The sequence below is a fragment of the Musca autumnalis genome, unplaced genomic scaffold (assembly GCF_047663935.1).
Source record: "Musca autumnalis isolate F117 unplaced genomic scaffold, ASM4766393v1 scaffold_3, whole genome shotgun sequence".
Classification (NCBI taxonomy): domain Eukaryota; kingdom Metazoa; phylum Arthropoda; class Insecta; order Diptera; family Muscidae; genus Musca; species Musca autumnalis.
In genome coordinates this window covers 146,221,040-146,242,476 of record NW_027411866.1, presented here as the reverse complement: position 1 = coordinate 146,242,476, position 21,437 = coordinate 146,221,040, and the positions used below count along the sequence as shown (strand labels likewise).

Sequence of the window (21,437 nt, the reverse complement as noted above, 5' to 3'; positions counted from 1 at the left end):
GACCTCAATATTCCATCGAAATGGTTAAAATTTGTTTTTAGTCTACTTTGGATTTAAAAACCTTTCCGACTGCAATTCGTCGGAATAGGTCCTTGTTTCGATATAGCCCCCATAGAGCAAAGCCCGGAATTCGTGTTTGAAGCTTAGCGAAATTATCTTACCGAAATATCGGAAATTTGTTGGTATTGATCGACTTTTTGATATAGCACCTATAGAACGGTACCTCCCGGTATTTTGAAGGTTTGCCACATTGTTTTATCAAAAATTATGGAATTTGGTATTTAGTCTTTAGGAAAGTAAGTCCCAATTTACATTAGGCGAGTTTACTTGCTGCAAATTTTCTCGTTCCTTTTTAAACTTGCCTCTTGCATTTATAAAAGGCAATTCTGTTCCGACATGTTTTGTTTTGAAAACAATGAAAATAATGTCAAATACGAAAAATATAAAATAAATTGCCTGAGAATTGCCGGTACGAGCAATTTTTTTCCATTTCCATTCCCCTTACGTGTCTCTTCTACAAACTGGGACTTGCCGCAAGTAAACTCGCCTAATGTAAATTGGGACTAATTGTTCCATTTTATTTCAATACAACTCGTGGTGGAGGGTATAAAATTAACGCTGTTCTTACTTGTTTTTTTTTTTACAAAAAACGGTAATTTTTTTTCGTTAAAATCATATTTTGACTTTGACAGTTCACATTTTTTTTAAATAGATTTTTTAAAATTATGTTTCGCTCAAAAATACAAGCTTATTAGGTTCTTAAAATGCCCACGAACATATACATACGAAGATCGGTCCATCCGTTTTCGAGCTATCGTTGGCACCGCATAACGCTTTTACCAAAAAAGGGTTTCGAAGGTAGCCATTCACCACAAGACCATGCAATATTTTTCAACATAAAAAAATTCCAAAAGTAGATGAATAGTAGATGAAAGAAAGAACTACTTAAAAACATTGGTATTTTCTTTGAAAAAAAATCATGAAAAATATTTTTTTGTTTGCACAACTAGGGATAACCCCTTAAGGTAAATAATACATTAGTTTAAACAGCTTCAACTCACGATATGTCATATAGCTTAACATAATTACCAACATTATACCTTTTATTCACAAAAAATTGTTCACATCTCGATTGGGTTCGACATCAAGAAATATTACTTTGGCAATATTTGTCGTATAAAAAATTATTTTTAAAAATTTCGGATTAGTTTTTTTTTGTTTTTTCTTTTCTTAATATTATTCAATTCTTTCCAAACGGTCCCTCCTTATAAATTCAAAGCATTCACTCACTGCTGCTGCTGTTACTAATATTATGTTCAGTCACGATTTGAATTTTTCCTTAAAAGAATAGTATTTTGTTATTGCTTTTCTGTATTGTATTAATAAACAATTCCAAATGAAATTTTTATTCCACTGTTCCTGATAAGAAAACTAAATAAAATAAAAAAACATTTTAGATTAACAATAAAAATGGTTAAATTTTTTATAGCGACAATTCGTTGCGGTACCCTTTTCTTGCTCTAACAAAGAACGCTCTACAAACAATGGATTTATATTAACACCACTTTTACGGTATTAACGGTAAAATGCTTTAATTAATAAAGAAACAAACAGCACAAAATGTGTGAATAATAAATTTTTAAACAGTGATTTTATGGGAGTGGTAAAAGCTTTGGCAAATTAAAGATAGTCTACATAGAATGTCTCTTTCTGGAATAGATGGGAACTTATGAAAAAATTGGGATGAATCAATTTTTCGTGAAAGGCCAAGAATTGTTTTTGGTTCTAGAAGAACAGCTAACGTTTTAAGATTGCGGTTACTATTGTTCATGGGTTTATTATATTGGTGACTTTAGGCTATTGAGGAGATGATATACACTTTGAAGAGGTAGGAAACACACAAAAAGTCTGGAAATAAGCAAATGATTTGCTTCAAACGTTGCACATCCCATTTTTTCCCAACATAGATTATATTCGAAGATGAACCTAAAAGAAATACTATTTAGGGTACCTTGCCATTAAATATAGTTTCAGAACGGTCCTAGAGAAGCATCCTTTGTTTTAGAAAAGGCCTAGAGAAGCACCATTTGCTTTAGAAAAGGCCTAGAGAAGCACCCTTTCTTTCAGAAAAGGCCTAGAGAAGCAACCTTTCGTTCAGAAAGGGCCTAGAGAAGCACACTTTCATTCAGAAAGGGCCTAGAGAAGCAGCGTTTCTTTCAGAAAGGGCCTTCAGAATCACACTTTCTTTCAGAAAGGGCCTAGTGTCGCACCCTTCATTTAAGAAAGGGCCTAGAGAAGCACCGTTTCTTTTAGAAAGGGCCTAGAGAAGCACCCTTTCTTTCAGAAAGGGCCTGGGGAATGAACCTTTCGTTGAGAAAGGGCCTAGAGAAGCACTCTTTCTTTCAGAAGGGGCCTAAAGAAGCACCCTTTCTTTAAGGAAGAGCCTAGAGAAGCAACCTTTCTTTCAGAAAGGGCCTAGAGAAGCAACTTTTCTTTCAGAAAGGGCCTAAAAAAGAACCGTTTCTTTCAGAAAGGGCCTAGTGTCGCACCCTTCATTTAAGAAAGGACCTAGAGAAGCTCCGTTTCTTTTAGAAAGGGCCTAGAGAAGCACCCTTTCTTTCAGAAGGGGCCTAGAGAAGAATCCTTTCATTTAGAAAGGGCCTAGAGAAGCAACATTTCGTTCAAAAAGGGCCTGGGGAACGAACCTTTCGTTGAGAAAGGGCCTAGAGAAGCACTCTTTCTTTCAGAAGGGGCCTAAAGAAGCACCCTTTCTTTAAGGAAGAGCCTAGAGAAGCAACCTTTCTTTCAGAAAGGGCCTAGAGAAGCAACTTTTCTTTCAGAAAGGGCCTAAAAAAGAACCGTTTCTTTCAGAAAGGGCCTAGTGTCGCACCCTTCATTTAAGAAAGGACCTAGAGAAGCTCCGTTTCTTTTAGAAAGGGCCTAGAGAAGCACCCTTTCTTTCAGAAAGGGCCTGGGGAATGAACCTTTCGTTGAGAAAGGGCCTAAAGAAGCACTCTTTCTTTCAGAAGGGGCCTAGAGAAGAATCCTTTCATTTAGAAAGGGCCTGGGGAACGACCCTTTCGTTGAGAAAGGACCTAGAGAAGCACTCTTTATTTCAGAAGGGGCCTAAAGAAGCACCCTTTCTTTAAGGACGAGCCTAGAGAAGAACACTTTCTTTTAGAAAGAGCCTAGAGAAGCAACTTTTCTTTCAGAAAGGGCTTAGAGAAGCGCACTTTTAGATAGGCCCTAAAGAAGCACCCTTGCTTTCAGAAAGGACCTAGAGAAGCACACTTTCAGAAAGGCACCCTTGCTTTCAGAAAGGACCTAGAGAAGCAACCTTTCTTTCATAAAGGGCCTAGAGAAGCAACCTTTCTTTCATAAAGGGCCTAGAGAAGCAACCTTTCTTTCATAAAGGGCCTAGAGAAGCACCCTTTCTTTTAGAAAGGGCCTAGAGAAGCACCCTTTCTTTCAGAAAGAGCCCAGAGAGCACCCTTTCTTTCAAAAAGGGTCTAGAGAAGCACCCTTTCTTTCAAAAAGGGTCTAGAGAAGTACACTTTCTTTCAGAAAGGGCCTACAGAAGCACACTTTCTTTCAGAAGGGGCCTAGAGAAGAATCCTTTCAGTTAGAAAGGGCCTAGAGAAGCAACCTTTCGTTCAGAAAGGGCCTGGGGAAGGACCCTTTCGTTGAGAAAGGGCCTAGAGAAGCAACCTTTCTTTCAGAAAGGGCCTAAAAAAGAACCGTTTCTTTCAGAGAGGGCCTATAGAAACACCCTTTCGTTCAGAAAGGGCTTATATAAGCACCATTTCGTTCAGAGAGGGCCTATAAAAGCACACTTTCTTTCGGAAAGGGTCTAGTGACGCACCCTTTCTTTCAGAAAGAGCCTAGTGACGCACCCTTTCTTTCAGAAAGAGCCTAGTGACGCACCCTTTCTTTCAGAAAGAGCCTAGAGCAGCACCCTTTCTTTCAGAAAGAGCCCAGAGAGCACTCTTTCATCCAGAAAGGGCTAGAAAAGCACCCTTTCTTTTAGAAAGCGCCTAGAGACGCACCCTTTCTTTCAGAAAGGACCTAGAGAAGCACACTTTCTTTCAGAAAGGGCCTACAGAAGCACACTTTCTTTCAGAAGGGGCCTAGAGAAGAATCCTTTCATTTAGAAAGGGCCTAGAGAAGCAACCTTTCGTTCAGAAAGGGCCTGGGGAAGGACCCTTTCGTTGAGAAAGGGCCTAGAGAAGCACTCTTTTTTTCGGAAGGGGCCCAAAGAAGCACCCTTTCTTTAAGAAAGAGCCTAGAGAAGCAACCTTTCTTTCAGAAAGGGCCTAGAGAAGCAACTTTTCTTTCAGAAAGGGCCTAAAAAGAACCGTTTCTTTCAGAGAGGGCCTATAGAAGCACCCTTTCGTTCAGAAAGGGCTTATATAAGCACCATTTCGTTCAGAGAGGGCCTATAAAATCACACTTTCTTTCGGAAAGGGCCTAGTGACGCACCTTTTCTTTCAGAAAGAGCGTAGTGACGCACCCTTTCTTTCAGAAAGAGCCTAGTGACGCACCCTTTCTTTCAGAAAGAGCCTAGAGAAGCACCCTTTCTTTCAGAGAGAGCCCAGAGAGCACCCTTTCTTTCAGAAAGGACCTAGAGAAGCAAAGGGCCTAGTGACGCACCCTTATATAAGCACCATTTCGTTCAGAGAGGGCCTATAAAATCACACTTTCTTCGGAAAGGGCCTAGTGACGCACCCTTTCTTTCAGAAAGAGCGTAGTGACGCACCCTTTCTTTCAGAAAGAGCGTAGTGACGCACCCTTTCTTTCAGAAAGAGCCTAGTGACGCACCCTTTCTTTCAGAAAGAGCCTAGTGACGCACCCTTTCATCCAAAGAGGGCTAGAAAAGCACCCTTTTTTTAGAAAGCGCCTAGAGACGCACCCTTTCTTTCAGAAAGGGCCTAGAGAAGCAAACAGTTTTTCAGAAAGGGCCTATAAAAGCACCCTTGGTTTCAGAAAGGGCCTAGAGGAGCACCCTTTCTTTCAAAAAGGGCTTAGAAAATCATACTTCCAGAAAGGCTCTAAAAAAGCACCCTTGGTTTCAGAAAGGGCCTAGGGAAGGACCCTTTCTTTTAGAAAGGGCCAAGAGAAGCACACTTTCTTTCAGAAAGGGCCTAGAGAAGCACCGTTTCTTTCAGAAAGGGCCTATTGATGCACCCTTTCTATCAGAAAGGGCCTATTGATGCACCCTTTCTATCAGAAAGGGCCTATAGAAGCACCCTTTCTATCAGAAAGGGTCTATAGAAGCACCCTTTCTATCAGAAAGGGTCTATAGAAGCACCCTTTTTTAGAAAGGGTCTATAGAAACACCCTTTTTTAGAAAGGGTCTATAGAAGCACCCTTTTTTAGAAAGGGTCTATAGAAACACCCTTTTTTAGAAAGGGTCTATAGAAGCGCCCTTTTTTAGAAAGGGTCTATAGAAGCACCCTTTTTTAGAAAGGGTCTATAGAAGTACCCTTTTTTAGAAAGGGTCTATAGAAGCACCCTTTTTAGAAAGGGCCTATAGAAGCACCCTTTTTTAGAAAGGGTCTATAGAAGCACCCTTTCTAAAAAGGCCTCTACCCACCCCACACCCACAAATAAGACCGATGTTGTCAAATTTAGCTTTTATACAAATTTTAGCAAGCCATTCATCCTCTAGGATGCACTGGAGACAAGATGTTTAAGGAGCGTACGATAACTCTCGAACGTATTAGCCAATGCGGTTCAATATTGGCACTCGTAATATTTTCTCCAAACTTAGATCAATATCGAAGGTGGTCGATATCGCTCCACTGCCCCGAGTACCTCCAAAAATATTCAAAAATGGTCGTTGAAATTGAGCTCTCTTGAGTAACCGCTCTAGTTCGTATTTTGCACATTGTAATATTTCTACCAGACATAGATCAGATAGACTATATCTGTCAACTTCTTCGGGCGCTTCTTAACAATATTTCAGAAAAGTGCAGTTTAAGACCTATTAAGACGATACAAGTTCTTTTCAGGGCTAGTACATTTATTCTGACAAAATGGACCGAAAGCTGTAAAAACCCCTACAGCCACCATGTGTAGTTGGCTGGTGCGCACAACAAATTTCGAACCGTATACTGCGTTGCTCCAAACTTTGCACAAAAGTTCAAAAATGTTATCTAAAATGGTACCTGTAACCTATTTCGTGGGCAAGTCCATGCTTTCGACAGCTTTAAATTTAAACGGTAACCAATTGATATGACTGGTGGGCGCGATATCTATAGAAAAGAAATGAGTGCCAAAATAAGATCTACTACGAAAATCGGTCCATTCCATCAGATATTTTTGTCGACAAGTTCATACATCCAAAAAGGGCAAACATTTTTTTTTTTTTTTTTAAATCCTCCTAAATATATAATTTTTGGGAAAAAGGATTTTGGTTGCGTTGCGGGTATTCGATTTGTCCATAGATGAACGTTTTAATTCACACAGGCTTAAGTTTATGTTTGAAATGGTCCATATCGGCGTTCTCCTTATGGTACTTCCCCCACCAAAGTTCAACATTTTTTGTTTAATTTCTGTTTAAATCTGTACGATGATCCTTTGGGAATTGTTAGCGAAGGTATTCATTGTGTTCCTTATTAAATGGGCAAGACCATGCCTCCTGATGCAATGGTCAAAAAGCTTAAAATTGATAACATCCAAAATGGACTATGTCGGTCCATTCCTTCATTTTTGAGCTGTAATTCTGAGGGGAAAAGTATTTTGATTGTGTAACCGGAATTCGAGCTGTCCATAAATGGAAATCTCAATTCACACAGGGTAAGGGTATACATATATCTGTTGCCGACAGATACTATTTTTTTGTTAACTTGTTTTTAATTTATTTTATTATTATAATTTTTCATTGATATTGTTTTTTTAGTTAATCTATGTTTATTTACTCAGCGTCTTTATAAAAAAATCTGAAGACATTTTTTTTTTCATTATTAATAATTTTAATGCTAGGTCATGTCCATTGATTCTAGAGTTGTTAATTTTTAATTTTATTAAACAAAAAATAATTAAAATCTGTCGAGATACCAACATTCGTACCTAAACCAATTTGTTTAATGTTCTTCGTCAATCAAATTTGACCTTTCTTATACATCTCCATACATACACACATACATATATATTTTATTCCCTTTTGTCATTCAACAAATTTCTTGATTATATTTTATTATACATATTTTTGTTTATTTAAATGTTTATTTCTTTTGAATGATGGCCCAGTCAAGGTAGTCAATGTTGCCGCTACTACCTTGAAAATTCGTTGTAAAGAGAAACAACAACAACAAACGTATGGGGTGTACAATAAATTTCTGAAAAACGAAAAATTACTAAAATCAGCGGAAATTTCTTAAATTACAGAATATATTTGGTATAAACAAATATCTTATATACATATACTTAGAGTATGTATATGTAAATATGTGTGTAAAAGTTTAACACATGGACAATAAGAAGGCTAAACAAAAAATAAAACGAAACGAAATAAATGCAGTCACAGCAGTGATTTGTGTCGTCCGCTAATTATGTTTGTTGTGAGGTAGCTGTTGCTTTTTTTTTCTTCTTTAATATCTTGTTGCTTTTGTTGCTTCAAAAAAATCAGAAAAGTCAGCACTAATTATGGTAGTCATTTCTTCTTCTTTTAGCTATCTAGCGGGGTAGTAGGGAGTTGATTTAATTGTGGCCCAAAGAGCTATAAATATGTGTACCGTAACATGGAAATCGTGAAACTAGGTCACACATACATGCAGCTGTCTTCTTCGAATTGTGCTGTTGTTTGTGTTAAACTCAAAATAGCAAACTCCACATAAAATGAATTTTAATGTTTCCCTCTCATTGAATTTCATTTCACTTAGGTTAGGGCCTCTAATATTATAGAAATTTGTACTTTGGGCTAACCCCCACGGGGCTTTTTGAAAGCAAACATTTTGAAATTTTCGCTTTGCTTCCCCCCAAAAATGTGACCTGACCTTTTTCTTTATGAAAAAGAAAAAAACGGGAGAAATCAAGTTTCTCCTCTTCCCAAACCACTTAAATCTTAAATAAGAGTGAAATTTATTTTCTTACAAAATTTATATGATGGGGGGTTTTTATGCAAAGCTTTATTGTTTATATAAACATAAATTTTAAGTTAAATAAAAAAAAACTATCCCAACATTTTAATTTGTTTAACCATAATTTTCCTGTGTTGTCTGGCACACGCATTTCATGTTTTATTAGCCTCAATTAAATCGCCACCACCGATAACAGACACACGCACGCACCGACCATCCATCACCCAACCTATTTGCCATCCCACCCAGCTGTGTTTCGCAGAGATGCTATAATTTCTTTTTAAACAATTCTTTGCGGTAATTTTATTTTATTATCCACATATGGTAACAACAAAAAAAGTTGCACAATCATTTTTTGATGTATTATTAAGCTTTTGGAAAATGTGTAATGCTGTGTGTAATTTATGATTACATTCACAAATAATAGCACAAAAAACTTTTTTTTGGAGTTTGGCAAGAAGTAGTTAATCTCAAATGAAAATATGCTAATTTTTCCATACACATTTTTCATTAGTTTGAGAACAATGAATTATAACCTCAGCCTTTAGGCTAATGAGGGTATATTCACTTTGATACGACCAAAAATGTGCATCTGGTTTTAGACGCCAAGTATGTTTGGACGAAATCTGTTTCATACAATCTGAATCGACTGAGGAATGTCCGTCTGTGCATCTGTGTGGCTGGCTCTCGAACGAAGCAACCGATCGGGTCCAAAATTTGGAATTTATAATATTTTGTCCAAACTTTGTTAAAGTTCGAAGCTGCTCCACAAAAGCTCAAAGATTGTCGCTAAAATACGATTCGTAAGGTGGAAGTTCAGAAGGGTGTGGTTCGCAGGGTGGAAGTTCTGAGGACGATGGTTTTGAGGGTGGCAGTTGGGAGAGGGAAGTTCAGAAGGGGGATCCTTATAATTTTTTGTCATTACCATGTTTTCAATATTTCAGAACAAAATCTCTCTTCGCAAAGTTTTCTGAGGAACGGAAGAGCACAATTTTTTGCAAAATCTAAGCAAAATACACTTTGCCGTTACAAGTTTTCACTTAGCAGAAGCGGACGTTTGTGGAACAGAAATTAGCAACTTATCACTTATCGAAAATAAGGGTTCTGTGCAACGGAAAAATTTGCAAATTGTCAAAAATATTGCCAAGAGCAAAATGAAAAGTTAATAAGTTGTTTTGAGGACATTATTACTCCTATACCAAATTGTAAATCGTATATCGCCTTAGAATTTTATATTTCAATTAAAACGTTTAATAACCTGAATCTAACCTTGACATTGTATATGAAGGCCTGCAATAATAAACTGACCCATTTCTACCCTAGTCCAACACTAATTATGTGATTTATAACCTTCTCGAATTTCATGAGATTTTATAGATCTATTAAAAATTAAATCCACCACCTGTTAAAAGATTATATGGAAATAATTTAATGTCACTTTCTTCTAAACAAAAATAAATATATTTAAATTATATACAAAATATATAATATATAATTTTTGGCACAAACAAATGCGTGGGTGAGAGGTTCGTGTTTAAATTTGTGAAAAACCAATAGAATTGTTTTTTAAGAACAAAACATTAATAATTGACAGTATTCTGGGGGTTTCCACGAGAAAAAAACACAACACATAAAAGCATTTTTTAGTTGGAAAATGTTTTCCTTTTTTTTCATAAAAAACATGGACATTTATTTCTATATAACAATGACACATTATTAGTAATTTTTTCAAAAAATTTAAAATCAGCGGTTTTATGGCCACCGCTAAGTGTTTCGTGAATGCGCTGTACGTCACGTATAACTAACAACAAAACTATAATTATTTCATGTCATTGTTGTTGTTAGATTTTTCCACAGTTTTGTTTACTTTCATTTTCGTGTTAAATCAACAATTTATCTATAAAAAATGTCTCCCTCTAATCGTTCACCTTACACGAATGGGAATTTAAGTGTAATTGTTGTTGACGTTTTTTTTTATTTTTTTGTATTTTTCCCCCAATTCAATTGGGTTTGTCACAAACAAATATTATCTCAATCGTTTTTCGATTTGAAAAATGTTTAGAAAATTATATGATTTTTTATTAGATCAATAAGATTTTTCAAATAATTTATGGTTTTTGTTTTACGTTGGCTTAACCCCTAAACCTCTTAAAGTAGATTGAAGTGTATACAAAAGATATTAACAAAAACATTTAAGTACTTCTATGTATGTATGTATGTGACCATGGCCAATCTCATGGGACACTATTTTATTACGAAAATAAGAAAATGACAAGTGCCGTAAATATTTCATTTCATTCCAAGTACATCGGATATTGATTTCATATAACGAATGATCTAATCTGCTTAACAACTCAACATTAGAGAAAACTTTTTAAATCCAAGACATTTTTTCAATAGAATTTCAAACACCTGTAATTGAAGTTCTAGATAAAAATTTCAAGAATACCTAATGTAATTATTATGTAATATTGGCAATGAAATGAATTTAATCATTTATTACACAACTGTTATCAACTGCAAAATTACAATCGGTTTCAATCAGTGACAACCTGTTGCAATTAATAATGCAATTAATGTGTAATACTACCAGTTTTTTCTACAACAATAAACTATTTAATATTAATGACATTATGAACTTCTGGAGTAACAAGTAAAAAAGTATCAGTCGACTTGGCGACAGAGATATACCCTCAGCCTGCGTGAATTAAAACACTCTTTTCCCAAAAAATGTATGTATTTAGAGGGTTTTCAGAATTTTGGGTGGTGGCAGGGGCCTTGAGTGCAACATGTTGCAAGGAAAATCAAAACGATTCGGGAGGACGTCGTAAACTGCACTTTTCCGAAATTTTGTGTGGAAGGTACCTACCCGAAGGAGTTGACATATATAGTCCTTATTCTTTCAAACCGGATCTATGTCTCGTAGAAATATTACGATGGGCAAAGTATGGACCACCATTTCAAGTATGCGTACCATTTAAACGAAAAGTTTTGAACTTCTGTGGGGGAGGTGCCCAAAAGAGTGGACCGACATAGCCCATCTTAGAACTTGATTTAAGTTTGCGCAAAATATCACGACTGCCAATTTGGTTTATCCGTCCGAATGTTATTGTGCGCTCCATCCAATACACATAGTGCTAAAGCGGATTTTTACTGCTTTCGGGCCATTTTCTCAGGAAGTATAGACTTGCCCCTGAAATAAATTGTACCAGCGAATGCAAGTTGTTACAACAAAAGCAATTCGAGAACAGGTCCTAAACTGAACTTTTCCGAAATTTTGTGTGGTAGGTACCTGATGGAGTGGTCCGATAGAGTCCATATTGGAATCTCATCTATGTCTGGTAGAGATTTCACTATGTGCGAAGTATGGACCAAATCGGTAATTCCCTTCAAGAGTTAACGTGCGCACAAGTAGGGGGGGGGGGGGAAGTTCCTGGAAGAGTGGGGTACCTGAAAGAGTCGATCGATACGGCTCATCTTTCAACTTGAACTAAGCTTGGACAAAATATTACGACTGCCAAATTTTGGACCGAATCAATTTATCCCCTCGAGAGTTATCGTGCATTTCAGCTTTCAGGCTATTTTCTCAGGAAGTACTGAAACAAGTAAAAAAGTATCAGTCGGCTTTGCCGACAGAGATATACTCTCAGCCTGTATATATTGAAACAATTTTTTTTCTCAAAAAACGTATGTATTTAGTGTTTTTATACCCTACACCACTATGTGGTAAGGGGTATTATGTCTTTGTGCATTTGTATGTAACATACAAAAGGAAACGAAATAGACCCATAGTTCCTTTTGGGGAAATACATATAATCACTTTCTGTGTCGATTTATGCATGTCCGTCCGTCTGTCCATGTATTTTTGTTCGCAACGTACAGGTCGCATTTTTTGTCCGATTCAGCTGAAAATTGGGGACTACAATTTTTTAGCCATAGGAAGAACGCTATTGCTTTTGGTGAAAATCGGTTCAGATTTGGATATAGCTCCCATATATATTTTCGCCCGATTTCACGTATTTGCTGCACCAAACACGCTATATACGTTCAATTTTGATGAAATTTTGAATGTGTGACTGAATTCCGTCTAGAAATAAGTGTGCCAAATTATATAGAGATTGGTTCAGATTTTGGATATAGCTCCCATATATATTTTCGGCCGATTTCACGTATTTTCTGTACCAAACACGCTATATATTTCCGATTTCGATGAAATTTGGAATGTGTGACTGAATTCCGTCTAGAAATAAGTGTGCCAATTAATATAGAAATCGGTTCAGATTTGGATTTAGCTCCCATATATATTTTCGGCCGATTTCACGTATTTTCTGTACCAATCACGCTTTATATTTCCGATTTCGATGGAATTTGGAACGTGTGATTGAATTCAGCCTAGAAATAAATGTGCCAAATTATATCGAAATCGGTTCAGATTTTGATATAGCTCCCATATGTATGTTCGCCCGATTTCACGAATTTGCTGCAACAAACACGCTATATACGTCCGATTTTGATGAAATTTGGATTGTTTGACTGAATTCGCTCTAGAAATAAGTGTGCCATATTATATAGAAATCGGTTCAGATTTGGATGTAGCTCCCATATATATTTTCCGCCGATTTCACGTATTTTCCGTACCAAACACGCTTTATATTTTCGATTTCGATGAAATTTGGAATGTGAGACTGAATTCAGCCTAGAAATAAATGTGCCAAATTATATCGAAATCGGTTCAGATTTTGATATAGCACCCATATATATTTACGGCCGATTTCGCGTATTTGCTGCTCCAAACAAGCTATATAAGTCCGATTTCAATCATATTTGGAATGTGTGACTGAATTCGGTCTGGAAATAAATGTGCCAAATTATATCAAAATCGGTTAAGATCTGGATATAGCTCCGATTTATATTTTACATATTCACAGTGGTGTAGGGTATCATATAGTCGGCCCCGCCCGACTTTGATCCTTTCCTTACTGTTTTTTTTTTAAATTTTGGAAATTTGAACCGACAAAAATGTTCATTAGGATTAGAGATCAAAAGTTTTTCGGAGGAGATACTAAAAGGAATGGATCTACATTGACCGTTATGGAAGTGGATCTCCAGCCGCAACATATGGTGCCACAGGGGGTTTTTACACCCTTCGGGATGTTTGTTCAAGAAGTATGGACTTGCCCCTGAAAAACGTTTACCATTGTAATTCAGGCAGCGAATGCAAGATGCTTCAACAAAAATCAAAGTTATTCGATAGCAGGTCTTAAAATGAACTTATCCAAAATTTTGTGTGGGAGGTAACGGATGGAGTGGACCTGATCGATATCTAGTAGATATATTAGGATGTGTAAAGTATGGACCAATTCGGCCACTCCCTTCAAGAGTTACCGTATGAACAAATTTTCCGAAAATGTTTGAACTTTTGTGGGGGAGGTACCTGAAGGAGTGGACCGATATGGCTTATCTTCAAACTTAAACTTGTCCGTAATGAAACGTATACCGTCGTATGGAGGGCAGTGAATACAAGTTGCTAAAACAAAAATCAAAGCGATTCGAGAGATGGCCCTAAACTGAACTTTTCCGAAATTTTGTGTGGGAGGTACCCGAAGGAGTAGGCCGATTGAGTCTATATTAAAACATTATCTAAGTCTTGTACACATTTTACGATGGGCAAAGTATGGACCAAACCGGTTACTCCCTTCAAGAGTTATCGTGCGCACAAATTTTCCGAACATTTTCGAACTTTTGTGGGGAAGGAGTGGACCGATATTGCCCATCTTCGAACTTAAACTAAGTTTGGGCAAAATATTACGAAAGCCAAAATTTGAACCGAATCGGTTCATCCGTTTGAGAGTTATCGTGCGCTCCAGCCAGACAGACAGACGGACGGACATTGCTCAATCGACTCCAAATTGTCTAAAACACATTTCGTCCAAACATACTTGGGGTCTAAAAATATTATTTCGATGAGGCACATTTTGCCCGTATGAAAGTGTATATACCCTCGTTAGCATAAATGCTGAGGGTATAAAAAACGTATACCGTCGTTGTGGCGGCAGCCAAGACAAGTTGTTACAACAAAAATCAAAACGATTCGAGAGGAGGTCTTAACCTTCTCTTTTCCGAAATTTTGTGTGTGAGGTACCCGAAGGAGTGGAGCTATATAGACCATATTCGAGTCTCATCTATTTCTGGTAGAAATATTACGATGTGCAAAGTATAGACCAAATCGGTTCGTCCGTTCGAGAGTTATCGCGCGCATAATTTTTGCGGAAAATCTTGAACTTTGGTGGGGAAGGTATACGAGTGAGTGGACCGATATGGACAAAATATTACGAAAGCCAAATTTTGGACAAATTTTCGAGAGTTATCGTGCGCTCCAGCCAGCCAGACAGACAGATGGACGGACATTGCTAACTTGACTCCGAATTATCTGAAACGGATTTCGTCCAAACATACTTGGGGGTCTAAAACCATTATTTCTATGGGACACATTTTGCCCGTATGAAAGTGTAATATATACCCTCGTTAGCATAAATGCTGAGGGTAAAAACAAGTATGAGTCGGCTTTACCGACAGAGATATACTACACTCAGCCCGTGTGAGGCGAAACCTTCATCTGTGGACAATATTGAAACGAATACCGGCTACGCAACCAATAAATACAATTTATTAGGAATTTTCATATTATGTGGCCCTTTTTGGACATATATATTTTTGGATGAAAACTGAAAGTGTTGCGGAGGTACCTGAAGGAATGCACCGACATAGTCTATTTTGGTAGTTGATTTTATTTGGGAGTCATTTATTTTTACCCTTAGAACATTTGCTGCAGTCGAACAACAGCGGCTGTCATTAAGTTGGTTGTTGTTGTGGCAAGGCAAATATGTTCATACGTATATATGTATTTTCAGGTATCAGGTTCTGGTTCCTTTGTATCTAGACTCAAAAATTCGACAACTTGGACTGGTTGCGTCCATAAAGATTCAGGAGACATTTGAGCGTATCGTGTGGTCCCAATACACATGCCGGACATGTGTTAGGTGTCGTGGTATCGATTTGGGCACGATACGAATTGAGGTGGGTTCATCGTCCGGATCATATCTGGGCTAAAACCACACGTGCTTGTATTGACAACTGGCATTCTTCTGCTGCGATAGATTGGGATGGGCCCCAAGTATGGCATTCAGACTGTATATCTTTACTGCCTGCACGACTGTACACCTATACAGTCGTGCAGGCAGTAAAGAGATACAGTCTGAATACCATACTTGGGGCCCATGCAGTCCAAATCTGCCTAATAGGTTCGTTGGTCTAAAAGTTCTCGTTTATACCTTTGGAGCACTCTCTAGACCATGGATATCTCTCCTGACGTGCCCGACTGGGGGAAGCCTGTTCATTAAACAGTGACAGAAATGCTCACGGCGATAACACCTAAGCAGGTACTGCATCGACAACATGTTATTGCACCGGTAAAACCTTCCCCTCCTCATGAAGATGGTTCACTGGAGTAACGAGAAGGCAACCTGCTGCAGTTCCCAGGCCGACATTCTGACAGGTTTGAATATTCTTTCACTGTGTAGCGCTTGTTATCCCGGGTGCTACTAAGGCCAGAGCACCCACGAAAATGCACCCATTCCATACATCCATTACATCTCACCATTGTTGACATGTGGTGGATGCGGATCTGGCAAACGGAACAGATCCATGCTGGCCCGGGGTTCATTTCTATCCCGGCACGGACCAGAAGAGCTCGGAGCAGGCATTCCGGCATAAATTTCCGCTACCATGGTGAAAAAATACACGAACACAAACACATAATTGTTGAGGTGACGGCCCCTGGTCGAAGATTCTTCCGAGTCAATCCGGTGCATAGAAACGGCCGTCGCGGGATTGAGTTTTCATTTTACAACGTTTGTTGCTTCTCCTGTAAAATTATTATTTTGTTAGTTACGACTTTTGGCATTTATAGTGACGATACACCCTTTTCTAGCCTAATACGTTCCAGAAGTAATATTAACAGGAAGCTTAGCTTATAAATTTGTTTCGAACAGAAAATCTTTTCAAACTTTTTGAAGCCAAACAACAAACTAGACAAGAAAAGACACCGTCAACAACAACAAAAACTCAGTTCCGCTTCTGTTGAAAAAATCTGCAAAAAAACAATCATTAAGCGGTAAATCTATTTGGCAATGAATCATTCAATTGCAAAAGTCTTTGGATTTTGAAAATGGCCAATAAACAACAAAACCATTCGCCATTATTCATTCTTGCGGCTTGGCGTGTGGCATTGTTTTGAGAAAACCGCAACCGACCGACTGGGTTGTATTTTATTTTTGTTGAAATCGGTCAATGGCTTAAAGCCGATCAACCAAACAACAACCAGCCAGCCATTCATGATATTGTCCAATGATAATAATGTCATTGCATTGCTATTGAATATCATAGATTTTTTGGTGTTGGGGAGAGGAAGGGGTTGAGGGGATTATTGTCTACTCCACAATCAATCAACCATATTAGAGTTCACTGATATGTGGTATTTAGCCCAGTTCTTTTTTGCAAGCACAACTCTGGCCAAAATTTTGTGTTCAAATCTAAAACTTAAAAAGGAATCGCAATGTTTGATCTGCTACTCTGTCTATCTTTTTTGTTGGAAATTCGATTGAAAATGTAATGCCAGTCAAGTGGCTGGCCTTGTCTAAAGTCATGGTAGCCACCAGCTATGGGGTTGTTATTTTAAGAATTGATTTGTAACCGGTTCTGATGATAATGATAATGATCAATAATGGCAATTGTAAAATTGCCATGCGAATAGGCTAGTTCGCGTCCGTCCGCGGCCAATTAATATATGGAACTGCTATAATTAGATTTGTTAAGAAGAAAAGTGCCACTTAGTTAAGAATTTTAAGATTGCTCCTTTATTTATTTTGTGCACTGATTAGATTTAATGAGTTCACTTGATTATGATGTGTTGGTTTTAATTACACACAGTTCAACATGAACAAATATGGAAAACACAACATTATAAAAGGCCAAAACTAAGACTCGTGTTCCCAGTTTTGTCTAAAGCAACGACATAAAGCTCCCCAAAAAATAATTATTTTCTCAGTCATATATCCTACAAACCTCTTGGACTTCTTGTAAAGTCAATCCAAAAATTCCTGACTTTCGGCATAGCTGGGAGACGCGTACTTGTATATGGCTTAAATATTTAAGTCTTAAAAAATACACACATTGTTATTTTTAATACGATGCTAAATTAAAGGTTCAGTAGTAAATGGATCCGGCCACAATGGACCCAAGATCTTTCACTCTGAAGTTATTAATCTGATCTTTATGTTCATGTTATTATTTAACAAAAAAAAAAAAAATAATAATAATTTGTTTTTATCTTTCCAGATATATTCAATATAATTTTTTTCAAATGTAAGTAAATAAATGATGACTAAAATATATATTCATAATTCATACCCCGATATTTCGTATAAAATGCCGATTCTTGAAAAACACCGCGATAATTCGTAAAAATTACATATAATATAATTTTTTCTGGAATTTATCATATGAGTTTCTTCAAGAGTAGATAAAATCTTACATATAAAGTGATTAGATTAAGATTTTTTGGTAATTTGTTTAAGTCCCAGTAAGCAGATATATAATTGAAAGCAAGCTGTAGAGCCACATAAGGGTAATATTACATAGGACCATCAAACACACATACATACACTCCACGTCAGTAGAATAGAACTCCAAATGTTTGTTAATATTAGCTTATTTATCCCAAAACGAATGAATCTGTGTTTTTAATCTAGTGGGGATTTAAAGTCTGTGATTTTCCGTAGCAAAAACTGAAAAAATTATCTTTATAGCCCTTCGCGAAATGATTTTCTGATAAATTTTACGATAGTACTATGAAAAATAGGCATTTATTTTTGGTCGTCAGGATAGAACAGTCACTTTATTTTCGCGAATTTTTGAGATATTAACGCCAAACCTTTGAACGCAGACTTGTTCGCGGAAAAATCCTTTTATTGAACAAATCCTCAAGGTTTTTATATGAAATTTTGACGTATTTTATAATTATTTTGAAAATGTTCCATCTTATCTGCATCCGAAGCTCTCGATTGTATCCGTCGAGGTTGTCTGTATCATATTCTATCTTATTGTGAAGAAATATGCCATAACTGCGTGATATTCCGAGATGTTTCAAATATCTGTCAATTTAATCCCTTTAACGCTGTTATTTCGGTGTCAGCGGAATAATGTATAGGGTTTCTTTGGTAAAAAATGATTGGAAAGCCTTGCTTTATCGACTGACGGAACATTCGGCGATAATATCTCAAAAAATTCGGGAAAATTAAATGACTGTGGCATACCATTGCCACCGTGGTGCAATGGTATGCACGCCCGCCTTGCACGCAAAAGGTCGGGGGCTCGATTCCCGGGCCAGGCAACATCAAAACATTTTTCAACGGTGACAAAATACCCCTCAGTAATGTTGGCGACATTTCCTGGATATTCCAGCCGTGAAAAAACTTCTCCAAAACTGGTGTCTAAGACACGCCGCACACTGGTCGAAACCATTGATCTAGCAGCGCGAAAGTCAAAAAATCAAAGTATAAAATTGCGAAATGTTTTCCATTGTATCGATTACAGACACTCTACTGACTAAAATTTTGTTTTCACTTTTTGTTGTTGTAAATATTCAATCAGTTATTAACTGTCAAGTGCAAGAAATTTTGATGCATCTGATTTTAACAAAATTTTTGCTAAAAACCTGATTTCATATTTGTTTAATAAATTCGTAATAAAACTAAACAAAGTTTATTTTTTATTGATAGGGGAGGGTGTAAGTTAAATTAAAAAAATGTTTGGGCCTGAAGTTACATAGTTATGTAGCAATAAAATTTCAAAAATTATTATTTTTTGTATGTTTTTAGTGCAATATACTTTTGTTGAATGGAGCGTAACTACCAAGGTCCACTGAGGTTCAGTCCAATTTTTTTTACTAATTAAATTGGACTTCCTAGATTCCAAATAACCACAATTTAGCTGCAAATAGCTGCAAATCTTGCTGATAAATGGTCTTGAAAAATAGCTTAAATCCTCAAAATACCCAAATTCTGTCGGTACAGTTATATGGGGGCTATATCAAAATGTAGACCTATGTTCACAATTTTTGGTGTAGAAGATGTATAGCCAACGAGAACCTCCTATGCCAAAATTCAGCTTGTTTGGTCTGAAACTGTAGACAAAATCCTAACAATACCGAATATTGGGAGGTACTGTTATATGGGGACAATATCAAAACGTAGACCTATGTCCACAATTTTTGGTGGAGAAAGTTTGTGTCCACTGGGAACCCCAAATACCAAATTACACCTAATTTGGCCGGGAAATGTAGCTTTAAACTCCCAAAATACTGAAAATCGGAACGAACCTTAAAAGTGGCCTATACCCAAACGTGAACCTATGTCCACAATTTTTGTTGGAATAGTTTAGTGATCAGTAGAAACCCTATGTACCAAATTACAACTAATTTGGAAGGAAAGGGTGGCATAAATCCTCAAAATACCGAAAATCAGGAGGTACCGTTATATGGGGGCTATACCAAAATATTAACCGATGTTGTTCATATTTAGTCCATTATTACTCATGGACACAGACTGAGTTTGTACAAAATTTCAGAAAGATATCTCCATTCGTTTCCATGTTATTAATTTCGGGCCGCTAGATCAGTGATTTCGACCACCGTGCGCCGTTCGGACTCGGCGATAAACAGTAGGTCCCATATCATTCAGCTAAATATGAATCGGCGTGCACTCATTGATATGAGAGAAGTCTCCCTTGTCCCGTATGGGATGTTGTGGAACAATGTTGTTTGTTGTTCTATCCTGATGACTAGACAGCTGAATTGTATGCAATCCCTATTTTGGGTTCGACTCATGTTAAATTTTGGGACTGGGCATATTTTGACTTCTGATTACCTTGCAATCGAAACATATGACATATACAAAATTATGCAAAATGCATAAATTTTTGCGTATCCAACCAAATTTATGCATTTTACATACTTGTATTTTCTTATGCAACAAATTCTTCAATAATAGGTACAAAAATGTTTGTGTGTAAAATTTTTCTGTTTAAGATTCTCTTCAGAAAAGTCAATAAAATAGAGAATTGTATAACCACAGCCACCACCTTCGAAATACCAGAAATCCGGAGGTACTGTTCTATAGTTTTATACCCACAACGAAGACTTAATACCAAATTTCAGCCATTTCAGAGGGATATTGAGGGCACAACCTTCAAAATACCGAAAATCGGGAGGTACCATTCTATGGGAGCTATATGAAGACGTGGACCTATACCGACAAGTTTCAGGTGGAAAGTTTTATACCCCCACCGAAGATTTAATGTCAAATTTCAGCCATTTCGGAGGTATATTGTGGGCACAACCTTCAAAATACCAGAAATCCGGAGGTACCGTTCTATGGGGGCTATATGAAGACGTGGACCTATACCCACACATTTCAGGTGGAAAGTTTTATACCCACAACGAAGACAAAATGCAAAATTTCAGCAATTTCGGTGGGATATTGAGGCCACCACCTTCAAAATACCGAAAATCGGGAGTTACCATTCTATGGAGGCTATATGAAGACGTGGACCTATACCGACAAATTTCAGGTAGAATGTTTTATACCCCAAACGAAGACAAAATGCAAAATTTCAGTCATTTCGGTGGGATACTGAGGCCACAACAAATATTTTTTTTTCATATGGTTTTGCATATGCTCGTTTTATGCAGATATGTAAAAATATGTCAAAATATGCACGATATGCAAAATATGCAAAAATTTCTGGGCGTAATTCGTGTTGTTTTGTAATTGAACGAGTTTCTGTCTAATCAGATTTTCTCTACGACCATCCTAACCATATATGCATTTGCATAGGATTCCGCTGTATATATATCAGGTTCGAATATGGACTATATATGTCCACTCCTTCGCGTACCTCCCACACAAAATTTCGGATAAGTTCACTTTAGGACCTGCTCTCGAATCACTATGATTTTTATTGAAGCAACTTGCATTCACTGCCTCAATTACGACGATAAAAGTTTTTTCAGGGACAAGTCCATTCTTCTTGAGAAAACAGCCCGAAAGGTGTAAAACAAGCCCTATGGCGCCATATGTATGGGCTGGAGAGCACTATAACTCTCGAACTGATCAATCAATTTGGTCCAAAATTTGGCCTTCGTCATATTTTGTCCAAACTTAGTTTCAGTTCGAAGATGGGCAATACCGGTCCACAACTTCTGGTACTTCCTCCCAATATTTCTCATGAATGGGGCAA

At 37.2% G+C, this 21,437-nt stretch overlaps 1 protein-coding gene across 1 annotated transcript in view; it reads left to right on the top strand.

The window, feature by feature from the left end:
* LOC141397880 (uncharacterized) overlaps positions 1 to 21,437 on the top strand; it is an 81,173-nt gene that overhangs the window by 29,089 nt on the left and 30,647 nt on the right. The window contains exon 3 of the mRNA XM_073974719.1: positions 17,478 to 17,504. The gene's annotated coding sequence lies outside the window, so the exon portion shown is untranslated. The remainder of the gene's footprint in view (positions 1 to 17,477; positions 17,505 to 21,437) is intronic.